General features: G+C 43.9%; 1 protein-coding gene across 6 annotated transcripts in view; it reads right to left on the bottom strand.

Moving 5' to 3' along the window:
- TRAF3 (TNF receptor associated factor 3) overlaps nucleotides 1-14,857 on the bottom strand; it is a 134,260-nt gene that overhangs the window by 84,092 nt on the left and 35,311 nt on the right. Inside the window, exon 1 of one of the 6 annotated variants that reach the window (XM_054530914.2) lies at nucleotides 362-5,400. The exons of the other annotated variants lie outside the window; for them this stretch is intronic. The gene's annotated coding sequence lies outside the window, so the exon portion shown is untranslated. Of the gene's footprint in view, nucleotides 1-361; nucleotides 5,401-14,857 lie in introns of those variants that run through there. 6 annotated transcript variants of the gene reach the window in all.

The following is a 14,857-nucleotide window of genomic DNA, read 5'->3' as shown; positions in this document are numbered from 1 at the left end:
ACAGCCAGTGGCTGAAATTTTTTAAGACGAAAAGTTCCATCCAGATTAATGTAACTGTCATTGCTTAAGTTAAAGAAACAAATATATTCTATCCGTATCTACATCTCTGAAATCAACTACGTTTAGCAAATCAAAGAAAAAGCAGATCTCTTCAAAGAACATCTTCAATAATTCACTTATATAGCGCATTTGTCAGGACTAAATAAGATAACTCTTCAAACGTCAAAACTGTCATTAACAAGAAATAAAGTTTTATTTCTTAGGTTCAAAAGAGGTCTATTCAATCATAATTCTTTACCTTGACTAGGGATATTCATAAGCATTTAAAATACATATATGCATGATTTGTAAAGTCCCTTACCTTCTTATAATCCACCATCTGAACAGAGAGATGAAAACAAAATTATCGTGCACAAACTGCAAAGACATCTTCGGCTTCACGTTCCCAGGAAGCCCACTGCATCAGTAACTGGACAGAGCTGCTGCAGGACACGCTGTGCCAGCCACAGCATTCACAGAGTCGCGTACGTTCTAATCACTAAACTGCCAGGTCCGGAGGAGTATCACCTTCATTATCTCCTCCTTCCGACTGCAGGCAACAGTCAGCAGTTGTGAAGGGGAGCAAAAGGCTTCACCACGGGTTGTCTCCATATTAACAAGGACTTTGGTAACCGCTGCATTGCAGTCCTTCTGAAAGCTACCAACCTCAGAAGCAAAAGCGCTGGAGAGAGACTCTCTGGCACAGGAAGCAGTCTTTCCAATCACAAAGATTTTTAAAGAATCTTTAAAAAATGCTGTGAACACCTGAGGCTTTTTCTAGATTTCCTACCTGTTTCCTAGAGGTTGACTGGTTTGTGGTTTTTACTGGAGGATGGCTGTGACAACTGGCTGTGCGGGGTAGGAATGCGGAAATGAATGCGCTACGACGCCCCCTCTCAGGGCTCAGGTAAGCCCTGCGGGAATCTGCACATCTGCTGCTTAGCACCAGACTCAAAGCCCCTGCTGAGGGGCTCCTGGGAATGAGCCATGATTTCCATTCCAGAAAACCAAGTACAGCAAGCACTTCCAGGTCCTCTGTGGGCAGCAATCACTGAACACCCAGCTACCTTCACAGTGTGGTAATAACCATTATGTGGTCAGAGCACTTGAAATATTAAACCACTGACCATATAACCAAATTCGGAAAAAGAGGCTTCTGAAATAGTAGCACGCTTAGTAAATGACCTTTGGTTTTCATTCATTCATGCAATACTAAGTTTAGTGAGCACTGACCATGTGCTGTATATAAAAGGATATTCAAATGGAGCATCCCTAATCCAAAAATCCAAACTGCTCCAAAATCCGAAACTTTCTGAGTACCAACATACCACCACAAGAGGAAAATTCCCCAACTGACCTCACGTGACGGGTCAGTCAAAACTCTGTTTCATGCACAAAATATTTAAGATATTGCATAAAATTACCTTCAGGCTATGCGTATAAGGTGTATATGAAAAGAATTTTGTGTTTACACTTAAGTCTCATCCCCAAGATATCCAATTATGCATATTCACATATGCCAAAATCCAAAAAGATCAGAATCTGAAACACTTCTAGTCCCAAGCATTTCAGATAAGGGATACTCAATCTGACCGTGGGGAACCACCGTCAGGGTGGGCACCAGTGCTCTGGGAGGAAGAGTAACGGAAAACACACCATCATGCATGGTGGAGGAGGGCTGGCACCGCACAGGAGGCAGAACCCGGGCCCGACTGCACCTCCAAGACAAGGTTCTGTGAGAAAGAAACATTTAAAAGGGGCTGAAGGACATGGACTCAGCTGGACTACAGGGAGGGCCAAGGGGAGAACACCATCCAAATGGCTGTACACATTCCTCAGCAGGTTTGGGAGGTCCTCTGCAAGGGGACCTTGCATGTCTGTGGCCAGAGCCCATCCCTCCCTCACAGCAGCCCGGAGCAGGTACAGCCACCGCCACCACCACTGACAGAAGGCTGTGTCTGGGACCTGAGGCCTACATTTGCCCAAGGCACATGGTGACCGCGGGGAGGCGCCAGGGCATGGACACAGCAGGGCAGCTCTGTGTTGTGCGACCTCACCACGCCGCCACCCATAAGTAACAGCTGTCCTCTGGCAGCCTTGGCACCCCTGACAGAGGTGACAGTCCACGCGGCCTCTGCCCAGATGGTTTTCTTCCACCCTATGTCCAGAGCCTAGCCGGACCCTGAACAGGTGTGAGGTGAAGGACTGCACGAATGAATAAACAAATGAAAGAATCTACTACTGGTCACTCCCCAATTCTAGTAACAGGAAATGACATGTCAGATCTCTGCCAATTTTATGCTGTTCTCTGATGAAAATGGCCCTTCTTTGCCTTGTCTCTGGCTACCTAACTCTACTTCACATCTCAGGCTCTGGAATCTTCTCCTCCAGGATGTCTTCACTGACTCCCTTCCCACCCCTGGCAGCAAGGCCCTTTCCCTGAGCTCCCCCGACCTCCAGCAGCTCCCATGCTGTCCTGAAGTGGCGGCTCTGCAGCTGCCCCTGCACAGAAGCCCTGCAGTGGTGGTCGGGGTTGTATCTGTGGTGCTCAACGTGTTCCTTCTGCTGCCACATTCCTAGAGGACTCGCCACATGTCAGCCACCTGCTCCACACGCACAACTCACTTGTTCCTCTGTGAGGCAGCTCCACCAGACAGACGAGGATGCTGTGGCACAGTCAGTTCAAGTAGAAGAGCCAGGATTTACACCCAGGAACCAGCCTCCTCCAGCCACATCCTAACCTCCCCTTCTGCTTTTGTAGGTACCCAAAACAGAGTTCACTGACACCAACTGGAAAAGACGGTGTTACCTCACGGGGGTGGGAGAGATTTGAGTTACAGAAAAACTTTTAAGGAAATACAGCAGTCTTCCTCCCCCATCCCTCCCTCTTACTGTGAGAGATGAATGAATGAACACATTCGGCCACAGTAGACATGCCTCCGCGTAAATTCCTGACAGGGAACACCTACGGCCCACGGGAGATGAGGAGAGAAGAGAAGGCACAAAGAGGTAGCGCGAGGTGGTTTCCTTTTGCCACCACTGCGCTTCAGAGAGACTCACTCGAGCAGTTTAAAAGCCTCAGAGGAACTTTCATCAAGCGCTTCTAGACGTATTTAGGTGCCACTCTGGGCACTCCCCGCAGAAGTTCCAGAAGAACTCTGCCTTTCAAGTCAGGGATCAAGGCTTGTTCTCTGTGGCAGCGCCACTCTCACCAGCCTCCAGTGGTGGCAGCGCTGCAGGACGACTCTTCCCCCACTGATCTGTCCGTCCTGTGACGCTGACCTACGCGGCCAGAACCCATGCGTAGCCTGAGTGGGCTCTCCCTGGGGGATCTCGAGCAGTTGGCAGGTCCCACACCAACACTCTTGTGCCTCCTGGAACAGCCAGCGCCTACAGAGGAGGGCCCCACAGCTGGCCCAGGGCTGAAGGGAGTGTGCACTGGTGGGGAGAGATGGGCAGAGGCGCAACCTGCCTCCAGGGGGTGGCAGAAGGCCCCCGAAGGAGCACACCACAGGACCCTTCCAGCTGCCTCCCAATTCGACCATCTGACTAAGGGCACCAAGGTTTGGTGCACGGGTGCCAGGTCCCCGCAGGCCTGTGAAGGTGGCTTCCTACTGTCTCCAGTTCACAGCTGAGGTGACAGCGAGGCTTTAACAGGAGAAATCACTTTCCAAGTGCACCAGTGGGTGCTCCAGCAAAGCTGCTTGGCTCTGAGCGGCCTGACGCTTTGGACTTGGCATGACCTCCTCCTGGCGAAGGCACGGCCCGGTGTCCTCACAGCGTGGGCAGAGCAGAAAAGGCACACTGCCTCCTTCTGGCACTGACTCCTCCTAACCAACCGCTCACTCCTTCTGGATCCCAGATTCCTTGTCTAAGAAAGGAGTAAGACCTATCCTACAAACCACACGTGTTGATTTTCAACTGACTGAATGCATTCTCTTTCTGCAGGAAGAGAATCGTGTCTACTCACAATTCGCAATGAGTCACCTGGTGTGTAAAAGTATAAGCTGTCTCAAAATGTAAGGCATGACTGTTACCAAATAGAGCCACAAGGCACTCAGTAGTATTTCCAAGCTTAATTCAGCTTAGATATATGATGAGAGACCTACAGAGCTCTTACCATTAACTAGAATGACCATGGCAAATCCTGCCCCTTTATTAAATAGTAGTAATGAAATTAGTAATTTAGCTCAGGCAGACTAGCTAATATCATTAATGCGCATTTACATTAATTTGATGCAAATTATGGAAACATCCCAACAGGTCTCATTTGGACACTTAAAATGCTAAATGGCAACCCTACTATCTGAAGGTATTTTTCACTTCAAAAACAGGCAACTCAGTCACCAAAATTAACAAGAAAAAATCCAAGTAAGCAGCATTCCGCCTGAAGGGAAAACATAGACAAATCATTCATATTCACTCTAGGTGCCACGGGGCCACAGAACAAAGGAGGTCCCCAAGAGGAAGCAGAGAGAAGAAAAATAATATAAAATACACAAAATTTATTTGGCTTAGATACATACTTATATACCAAAAATCTAACAGGTACTTATTTGATAAGACCATTTCATGACCACCAGATGTGATCTGGTCTTAGGAAGGAAAGAGACTGCAATTCTGCCTGTTTCTCTAGGCAACAGAGGGTCTCAGGGGCTTTAAACATGACACAAGAAGTCGCTAGGTCAGCAAAAAAGGTCAAACAAGCCCCAGTTACAAGTAGCAAAGTGTACAAACATAAATGGGAATCTGAACTGTAGGTAAAAGAAGCAGCAGAAGCGGATACAAACGCCTAGGTATATTCCCAAGAGAAATGACACGTCCACACAAAAACCTGTACATGAATGTTCACAGCAGCGCTATCACACAACAGCCAAAAAGTAGAAACAACCCAAATGTCTATCAATGGACTAACGAACACATAAAATGTGGAACATCCACACAATGGAATAATATTCAACATTAACAAAGAACAACCGATGCATACATGCACAACATGAATGAAAACATGGTGCTTAGTGACAGAGGCTGCACACAGAAAACACATCCTGTCAACCGCATTTCCATAGAATGTCCAAAGTAGGCAATGGCTGCACAATTCTGTGACTATACTAAAAATCACAGACATGGACACTTTAAATAGGTAATTGTATGGAATGTGACGATTTCAATAAAGTTATTTTTTAAAAGCTGACACAATCAAGCCAAAGGCCAAACATCCAATAGCCACCACTTAATGAGATGCAGCTCACCCACTCAGTTAAAAAACAACAAGAAAACGTTATTGCAAGTTTCCACTATGCCAAAAGATGCATTACTTTTGGGGTACTCCTTCCAAAAATGTTAAATAAGCTTCTCACTAGTCAAAAAAATTCATAATTCCTGTGGCAACTCCCCCTCTCCCAAATCTAAAAGTTCAACAATTTCTCAAGAAAAAAGTTGATCTTAATTTTAATGTAAAATATAAATCACATATTTGTGCAAATGTAGCACTTTTAATCATGAGGGAGAGGTGTCGCTATGGAACTTATCAACACTCTCCCCCAAGAAAGTATTCATTTACTTGATTCTGTCTACTATGAAATAAATAATACCTGAATCTTTAAGACCTAGAAACATTTCAGAAGGTTTGAGGTCAAAGAAAACACATTAACTCAACATAATGCTCACAAGAACAAAAATAAGCCTATGCATAAAATAAACAACTAAATGATGGTGGAAAGACTACATTCCCTAAACCTAACAAAAGCTCCCAACTCATTCCCACCCACTGCCATCTGTCTACCTCAAACTCTTCAACAGCCCAACTCACAGAAAGCACCTAGTCAATGTGGTAACATAAGCACAATCCTGTAATTGGCTCAAATCATCATTACAATAACATGTGTTTCTTTTTTTTTTGAGATGGAGTTTCACTCTTATTGCCTAGGCTGGAGTGCAATGGCGTGATTTCGGCTCACCGCAACCTCTGCCTCCCGGGTTCAAGCAATTCTCCTGCCTCAGCCTCCCCAATAGCTGGGATTACAGGCATGTGCCACCACGCCCGGCTAATTTTGTATTTTTAGTAGAGACAGGGTTTCTCCATGTTGGTCAGGCTGGTCTCGAACTCCTGACCTCAGGTGATCCACCCACCTTCGCCTCCCAAAGTGCTGGGATTACAGGCATAAGCCACCGCGCCCGGCCAGCATGTGTTTCTATTTTCCGCAGGAAGAGAATCATGTCGACTCACAATTCACAATGAGTCAACTGGTGTGTAAAATATTTTACATAATGGGAAAATTTATTGTGACCCAAAAGTTCAGTGTGTTCTCATTAAGTTACCAGAAATTACAGATGTGAAGACACTCCTGTTAATTTAACCAAAATCAAGAAAAGAAACTACTTTAGATACGTACACATTTTCAGTTTGGTAGATCTGATTCTTTTTATGATACTGCATTTCAAGTTACTCAGATTGGTAAATTCATAGCTTAAATACTAAATAGAGAAAATCTGCATATTGACAACATAGGTAATTTAAGACTGGTTTTGGCACTGCGTCACTTACTACCTATATAGCTAAGCTCTGTCAAAACCTGACAGGGACAGCTTCAGTTTTTGTAAATACTCGCATGGTGAAATGGTTTTTCCAAAGTTATGATACCATCTCAAGTGCTAATGGAGCCTTCCCATTGTGCTTCACTGTGAATAACATATTTCTGTGGAAAATCTTACAGTGTTGCATCCATTTAACATTTTCCCAGATTACATTCAGGTTTTTTTTAATCCCGAAGAAAACATTTAAACAATTAAAACACATAAAATTTTTCTATTATGACTTTTTAAAAAACCCTCAGTCTTTTATTTTATTTTATTTTATTTTATTTGAGATGGAGTCTCACTCTGTCACCCAGGCTGGAGTGCAGTGGCGCCATCTTGGCTCACTGCAACCTCTGCCTCCAGGGTTCAAGCAATTCTTCTGTCTCAGCCTCTCGAATAGCTAGGATTACAGGCACACGCCACCACACCTGGCTAATTTTTATATTTTCAGTAGAGACTGGGTTTCACCATATTGGCCAGGCTGGTCTCGAACTCCCAACCTCATGATCTGCCTGCCTCGGGCTCCCAAAGTGCTGGGATTACAGGCATGAGCCACCGCACCCAGCCACAAAACCCTGAGTATTTAAAGGCCACACTTGGAAACGGACATGTTTATACATGCAATACAGATGCAAACATTTTTAAACTACATAATCCATTGATACACACACACTAAGAAATCAAACATTTCCAATTCCATAAACATAATACATCTGAAGCAAAGATAATGCCACCAGGCATTTTTTACTTTATAAGTTGGTCCCCAGAAAAGGATAATTATAAAAGACACCAGGAAGCCTCTTTTCAAGCTTGTTAAATAAACGACTTGCAAATATTAACCACAAAACTGTGGGTGAAGCCACTCTGTGCTGTCATGATTACTCGCTCATAAAGGTCCAAAATGCGCCTTGAAGGGAGTTTTTGCAATACAAATCCTAATCTTAATTATATAAACTCTATTCTTAACTATCTTAAAATACATTACAAAAGACCATTCTCAACTTTCTGAAAACTTTAACATCTTTTACAAAATCTGAAAGATTGAGACGGTTGTTACTAATAGTGTCATGGCTCATTAAATCTTGAATCATTAAGTCAAGTACCTTGGACAAATCATTTTAAATTAAAAGAACAATCTTTAATATACATTTTCAGATGAGACTTAATACATTCTACGCAACTTATCAAAAGCCACAGAAAAACTATGGAAATAATGGAATGAACACACAGTGATATTTGCTTCAGGAACAGACTATTTCACCCTACATCCTTTTAAAGTGCTTGAGATATGCATATTTAGTAGGCATATTTCAGAATTAGCTCTTCATTTTCTAATAAAAAAGGGCAGACTTCCCTGCAGGTTTGGCAATGAAACATTTTCAAAATGCAGATAACAGGAGGGTGTGGTGGTTCATGCCTGTAATCTCAGCACTTTGGGAGGCTGAGCCAGGAGGATCTGCTTGAACCCAGGAGTTCAAGACCAGCCTAGTCAACATAGTGAGACCCCGTCTCTACAAAAAAAAATTTTTAACTTAGCCAAGTGTGGTGGTGGGTGCCTATAACCCCAGCTACTCAAGAGGCTGAGGTGGGGGATCGCTTGAGCCCAGGAGATTGAGGCTGCAGTGCGCTGTGACTGTACCACTGTGCTCTGGCCTGGGAGACAGAGCAAGACCCTGTCAAAAAAATATATATATATAAATATATAATATATATATAATATTTATATATATATTTTATATTTATATATATTATATATTATATATATTATATTTATATATTATATTTATATATTTATATATTTTATATTTATATATTATATTTATATATATTTTTTATATTTATATATATTTTTATATTTATATATATATATGCTGGTCCCATTTCAGAAAGCAAATAAATTTTTAAAATGTATAGGTACCTACCTACATTAAAATGCATCTGAAAAACATTAAAGTAAAACTATACTCATTATATTTAAAAAGTCAGAAAAACGTATGTTGAATCTAGTTAATGTTCAAAGCTCTAGGCCCAGCTAAGAGGGCAGAGTGTGTGACTGCAGAGAGGGGGCCCCGGCGCCCAAGTGCAGAAGGTTAGGAAGTGAAGGCAGCGCTCTTGGTCTGCAGCATCACCTGGAGTCGGCCCTTTCCTCCTTGGATCCGGGCAGCCAGACCCAGGGGCAGGATCCAGGCGATCCAGAACCGTTACCTCCTACACTGAGAGGGACACACTTGACCCTGCGTCACAATGCCGTGCCCCTTCTGCCAGCCCCCCATGTGGCTCACCTGAAACCGCACCTGTAGAGGACGCTCTCAAAGGAAAGGGGGAGATGACAGGGAGAACACCAGGACCTGCCGGGAGTGCCCTCCCAGCATGGGCTCATCACCCGCATGTGGTGACCACCCACCCACTACACAGGGAGGGCAGGCGTGATGTTTTCTTCCTTTGTATTTCAGCACGCTGCATAATGCGTGACAAGCAGATGCTCACTAAGACAGGTCCATAATCCCTTCTCTGCAATTCGAAAATCCAAAAAGCTCTCTTAAAACTGAAAGCATGTTCATAACTCACTTGGCGGTATGCCCTGATCTGATGTGAAGCTATTCATAGTCTCACTGTCCCACTTAGTGCGAATATTCATATACTTTTAGCTGCAAAAATCTTAATGTGTTTGATTATATGGTGCTGCCCAGGATGTCCTATACTATATGGTACTTTCACTATTTCTGTTCTAAAAATCTCAAAAATTCCACATTCCCAAACACCTCTGGCCCTGAGAGTCACAAAGGTGTGGTCCCATGACTGTTATATGACAACAACAGGGCAGGCACTGACCAGAGATGGTAACACCTGAGATGTAAATGGGCAGCAGGAAGAAGCACCTTTAATGGCCAGGAGAGAACAATAATCTGCATTCAAGTCTAGTTTATACATGTGTTCATTCTACAAACATGCTGAGCGATGTGCACACACCTCGCCCACAGCTGGGTAGACTGCATGAAAGCAAGAATGAAAGCAAGACTGCAGTCCCTGCCTTCATGGAGGGGAAGACCGTGAGGTGACAAACAAGTGCTCCGGCTCACACGGCAAACACAAGCTGTGGCTGGCGGGTGCAGGCAAGAAAGGTGCTGATGTAACACTCAGGAAGGGCCCGAGCAGAGGGTGGCCAGGGAAGCCCCTGAGGAGTAACGGGGAAGCTACCCAAGGAACAGGGACAGCCACAGGCACAGCAAGAGTGGCAGGACAGAGACACACCGCTCTAGGAATCAGAGCACAGTGGCAGGGGAGGGGGTCTTGGGGGAAGGGAGAAGGATGCAGGGTTGGGGTGATGGAAGAGTTGGGATTTTTTAAAATTAATTAATGTTTAACTTTACTTTTTTTTTTTTTTAAGAGACACAGTCTTGCTCCGTCACCCAGGCTGGAGTGCAGTGGCATGATCACAGCTCACTGTAACCTCACCTCAGCCTCTTGTAATTTTTTAAAATTTTAATTGACAAAAATAATTGTATATATTTATAAGATACAATGGGATGTTTTGATCTACGTATACATTGTGAAATGATTAAATCAAACTATTTAATCCATCCATCACCTCACCAAGTTACTTTTCTTGTGATGAAAACATTTAAGATCTACTCTTTAGCAATGCTGAAATATACAATACATGATTATCATCCATGGCCACAGAAGAGCCTGGAGGGCATTATGCTAAGTGAAATATGGGACGGATACCACATGGTCTTATTTATATGTGGAATCTAAGAAAGTAGAAGGTGAAGAAGCGTAGAGTAGACCAGTGGTTATGGAGGCTGGCGGCGGGGGAACGGGAAAGGAGAGGTACTGGTCAAAGGGTACAAAGTTTCGGTTAGAGAGTTAGGATTTGATTAAGTGTGAAGGGAAGCAAGTGGCTACTTGACCTAGTCAGGCATACAAACTACTCATCTCAAATCAAGCTCCCTCCAGGCCTCAGCCACCTGATCTGTCCACAAGAAGAAAGCCAAGATCTGATTTCTCAAATGCTTCCACTCCATGAAGTAACTTCCGTGGGTGAATCAAACTTCACAGAGCTTTCTACTAAGAAGGCTGAAGAACTTTAATGGGGGTGGGAGGGTTAATCATACTAAAATTGTACAAAAAGAAAAAGCAGGCTATGTGATCAATGGGAAAGAGGCCAAACAGCTTTTAATCTCTACTGATTGTTAAATATTGTAAAAGGTTGGCTAAGAGCATCACTCCCAGCTCGCCCAAACCACCCTGCCAGAATTAAAGACAAATGGTGTATTTGTAAAGTGTTTTGAGAACACAGGGAAAAGGTCACTAAAATGTCCCTGGCGAGTGTTGCTTCAGAAGCCTAGTAGGCCCTGCCTGCCTCCACCACCTCATTTCTGAAAGGGTGGGAATCCCGAGCTCTCCATACTACCTCCAGACACCCTGAAGCTCCCCACCTCTCTCCAGCCTTCCCAGTGCAGAATGAGGTGATTGCCAAACAACTATTAAGATGCACAAATGGAGGCATATTTGGAGCAGCTGCAAAAGCTCTATTATGGATAACAAAATAGGTAAGTGAATCTCAAACTCTTTAAGGTTAAATACTCACTTGGGTGAGATTTAACAACATAACAGTAGACTACAATAATGAAGTGGCTTCTCAAACTTTTTCACCAAAGTACCCCCAAAGGCACAGGAGAGAGAACCCTGAGGATAAGCACTTTGAAGCAACTCAATGGATACGAAGTATTACATTTTGTATTCAAAATTCATGCAAACTTTACATTTAACTCCATAACATACCTATAATACCCCTTTCCCCCTTGTCACCCTTACTCTCAGCTTTTGGAAAGGGCCAAGCTGGTATTTTCTCCTCCTGCCACTGCTGAAAGGAAGGCCTGCCTGTCTACTCTGCCCTCCCTCCAGATCCCATGAGCAAGGTCCACCCTCTACTCTGGCACTGGATCCCAGTCCCTCCTCTGTCAACCTCCCTCCTGAACACCCCCTTCCAGAGCACGGTAAGTGCTAATGTGTCCCCAGCACCCCCACTCCCCCATCATTCTACTTTAGAGAAAACTCTTTGAAGAAGCTGTTAACACACACATCCCATTCTCCCCTGAAAACTTCCACTTGTCTTGCCTCCTGACACCAGTCTTGTCCAAGTCCCCAAAGACCTTCAAGTTGCAAAATCCAGTGGTCAAGTCTCACCCATCCTGCTTGATGCTCAAACAGCTTTTCATAACTCTCAAATATATCTCCAGCACCCCTTCCCCTGTAATTCCCCCAGACCTGTATATCCAATAACCAACTCAACATCTCCACTTGAGCATCAAAAAGGCATCTCAAACCTAACAGGTCCAACACTGAGCCCTTGGTACCCGTTCCTCTCTGATCTGTCTCTGGCAATGCCTGGCTCAGTAAATGGCACCATCCAATTCCTTAGATCATAAAGGACCCCATCCTCACATGCCACACATCCAATCCATCAGCAAAGACGGTCAGCTTCGTCTTCAAGATAACATTCCAAATCCAACCACTTCTCACCAAAGCTCTACCCACAGGGTCCTCCCTGCTGTTCCTCAGATATGCCAAGCATATTCCCACTTCAAGGCCTTTGTACACCCTGATCCTCCCGCCTAAAACGCCCTTCTCCCAGATCTTCACACAGCTCCCTCCCTCTTGATTATTTCAGTCCCTACTTAAATGCTACCTGCTCAGAAAGGCCTTCCCTGAGACTCTCCTAGGATAGTTCTCTCATCACATGACTCTAGCCACAGTCTGTCTGGTTTTCCTTCCTAACACAACTATTTAGCATTAACTGACATATGTATTGGTTTGTTAACTATCCCTCTCCCCCAAGTCATCTCTCCTGGACCTTTAAGAGGGCCCAAATTTGGCCTCATTCACCACTGTGTTCGCAGACCTTGAAACTACCTGACTCATTGTGAGGGACTCAATCAACAGTTGTTTACAGCCTTATTTTAAAACCTTATTTTTGGTTAAAATGAAAGTATTCAGCCAGGCACAGTGGCTCACACCTGTAATCTCAGCACTTTGGGAGGCTGAGGTGGGAGGATGGCTTGAGCCCAGGAGTTTGAGACCAGCTTGGACAACACAAGGAGACCCTGTCTCTACAAAAAATTAAAATATTAGCCAGGCATGGTGGTGTGTGCCTGTGGGCCCAGCTACTCAGAAGGCTGCAGTGGAAGAATTGCTTGAGCCCAGGAGGTCGAGGCTGTAGTGAGCCGTGATTGCATTACTGCATCCCAACCTGGACAACAGAGCAAGACCCTGTCTCAAAAAATAAATAAATACATAAAGTATTCATTAACTCATTCAACAACTAACACAAGAGTCTGCATGCGCTAGATTCAGAAGTGCAGCAAATGCTTCCCAGGTCCTCCTTATGAGCTCTGTCCTGGCAGCGGGCACAGGAGTGCATGACCACCCATCCACAGTGTCAGTCATCACAGCACCGTGGAAAACAGAGGAGACTGGAAACAATCTAAGTGTCCAACAACAGAGAATCGAATCAAGAAACTGCCACAATCACATGATCATTATATAATCAACCATATAACAGAATGTCATGCTATTAAAAAAATACCTCTGGTCCAACAGAAATATGAGAATCACAAAAATAATTTTAAATCTCCTAGCAGCTACAATTAAAGAGTAAAAAGAAGTCAGTAAAATTTACTGTGTATTATTTAATGCAATATTAAACTTTATCATTTCAATATGTAATATTATCAAAAATTATTAACAGGATATTTTGCATTGTTTTAAACCACACTTAATCTTCAAAATCTGGTGTGTGGGGCTAGCCTGTGGCCTGTACAATCGGTGTATGGTAGCTAATGCTTGTAATCATAGCACTTTGGGAGGTTGAGGAGGGTGGACTGCTTGAGCTCAGGAGTTCGAGACCATCCTGGCCAACATGGTAAAACCCCATCTCTACAAAAAATACAAAAATTAGCCAAGGGTGGTGGCATGTGCTCGTAGTCCCAGCTACTTGGGGGGCTGAGGTGAGAGGATCGCCTGAGCCCAGGAGGCGGAGGTTGAAGTGAACTGAGATGGCATCACTACACTCCTGCCTGGGCAACAGAGTGAGACCCTGTCTCTTAAGAAAAAAAAAAAGAATAGAATTTAGAGTCCAGAAATAAGCTCTTATATTTATGGTCAACTGGTGTTTTTTTATGGAAAATACATTTTTGATAAGGGCACCAAGACTATGATGGAGAAAGAATAGTAATATGGTTTGGCTCTGTGTCCACCCAAGTCTCATCTCGAATTGTAATCCCCATGTGTCAAGGGAAGGAAGTGACTGGATTATGGTGGTGGTTTCCCCATGCTGTTCTCATGACAGTGAGTGAATTATCACCAGATCTGATGGTTTTATAAATGGTAGCTTTTCCTGCACTCACACAGGCTCCTTCTTGCCTGCCGTCATGTAAGACGTGCCTGCTTCCCTGTCTGCCTTGATTGTAAGTTTCCTGAGGCCTCCCCAGACATGTAGAACTGTGAATCAATTAAACCTCTTTCCTTTAAAAACCACCCAGTCTGGGAAATTTCTTTATAGCAGTATGAGAATAGACTAATACAAATAGTCCCTTCAACAAATGAACTACAAAATGTAAATATACACATGTAAAAGAATGAAACTGGACCCCTATCTCACACCACAAAAATTAACTCAAAACAGATCACACAATAAGCCAGGCACAGTGGTATGCACTGTAGTCCTAACTACCTGGGAAGCTAAGGTAGAAAGATCACTTGAGCCCAAGCGTTCAAGGCTGCAGTACACTATGATCATGGCTATAGATAACCACTGCACTCCAGCCTGGCAATGTAGCAAGACCCAGTCTCAAAAAAATAAAAACAAAAAACCAACACATACACACATGATCACAGCAGAAAAGAATTAAAACTATATAATTCTTAGAAGAAAGATGTAAATCTTCACGACCTTAGATTAGGCAATGGTTTCTTAGAAATGACTCCAAGCCAGGAACTGTGGCTCACATCTGTAATCCCAACACTTTAGGAGGCTGAAGCGAGAGAACTGCTTGAGCCCAGGAGTTTGAGACCAGCCCGGGCAACATAGTAAAACTCTGTCTCTACAAAAAATAATTTAAAAAATTAACCAGGCATAATGGTACCACCTGTAGCCCTAGCTACCCAGGAGGCTAAGGCAGTAGAATCGCTTGAGCTCTAGAGGTCGAGGCTACAGTGAGCCACATTTGTGCCA

This window comes from Pongo abelii, chromosome 15, assembly GCF_028885655.2.
Source record: "Pongo abelii isolate AG06213 chromosome 15, NHGRI_mPonAbe1-v2.0_pri, whole genome shotgun sequence".
Taxonomy (NCBI): Eukaryota; Metazoa; Chordata; class Mammalia; order Primates; family Hominidae; genus Pongo; species Pongo abelii.
The sequence above is the reverse complement of the archived record's forward strand: the minus strand, read 5'-3'. Positions and strand labels throughout refer to the sequence as shown.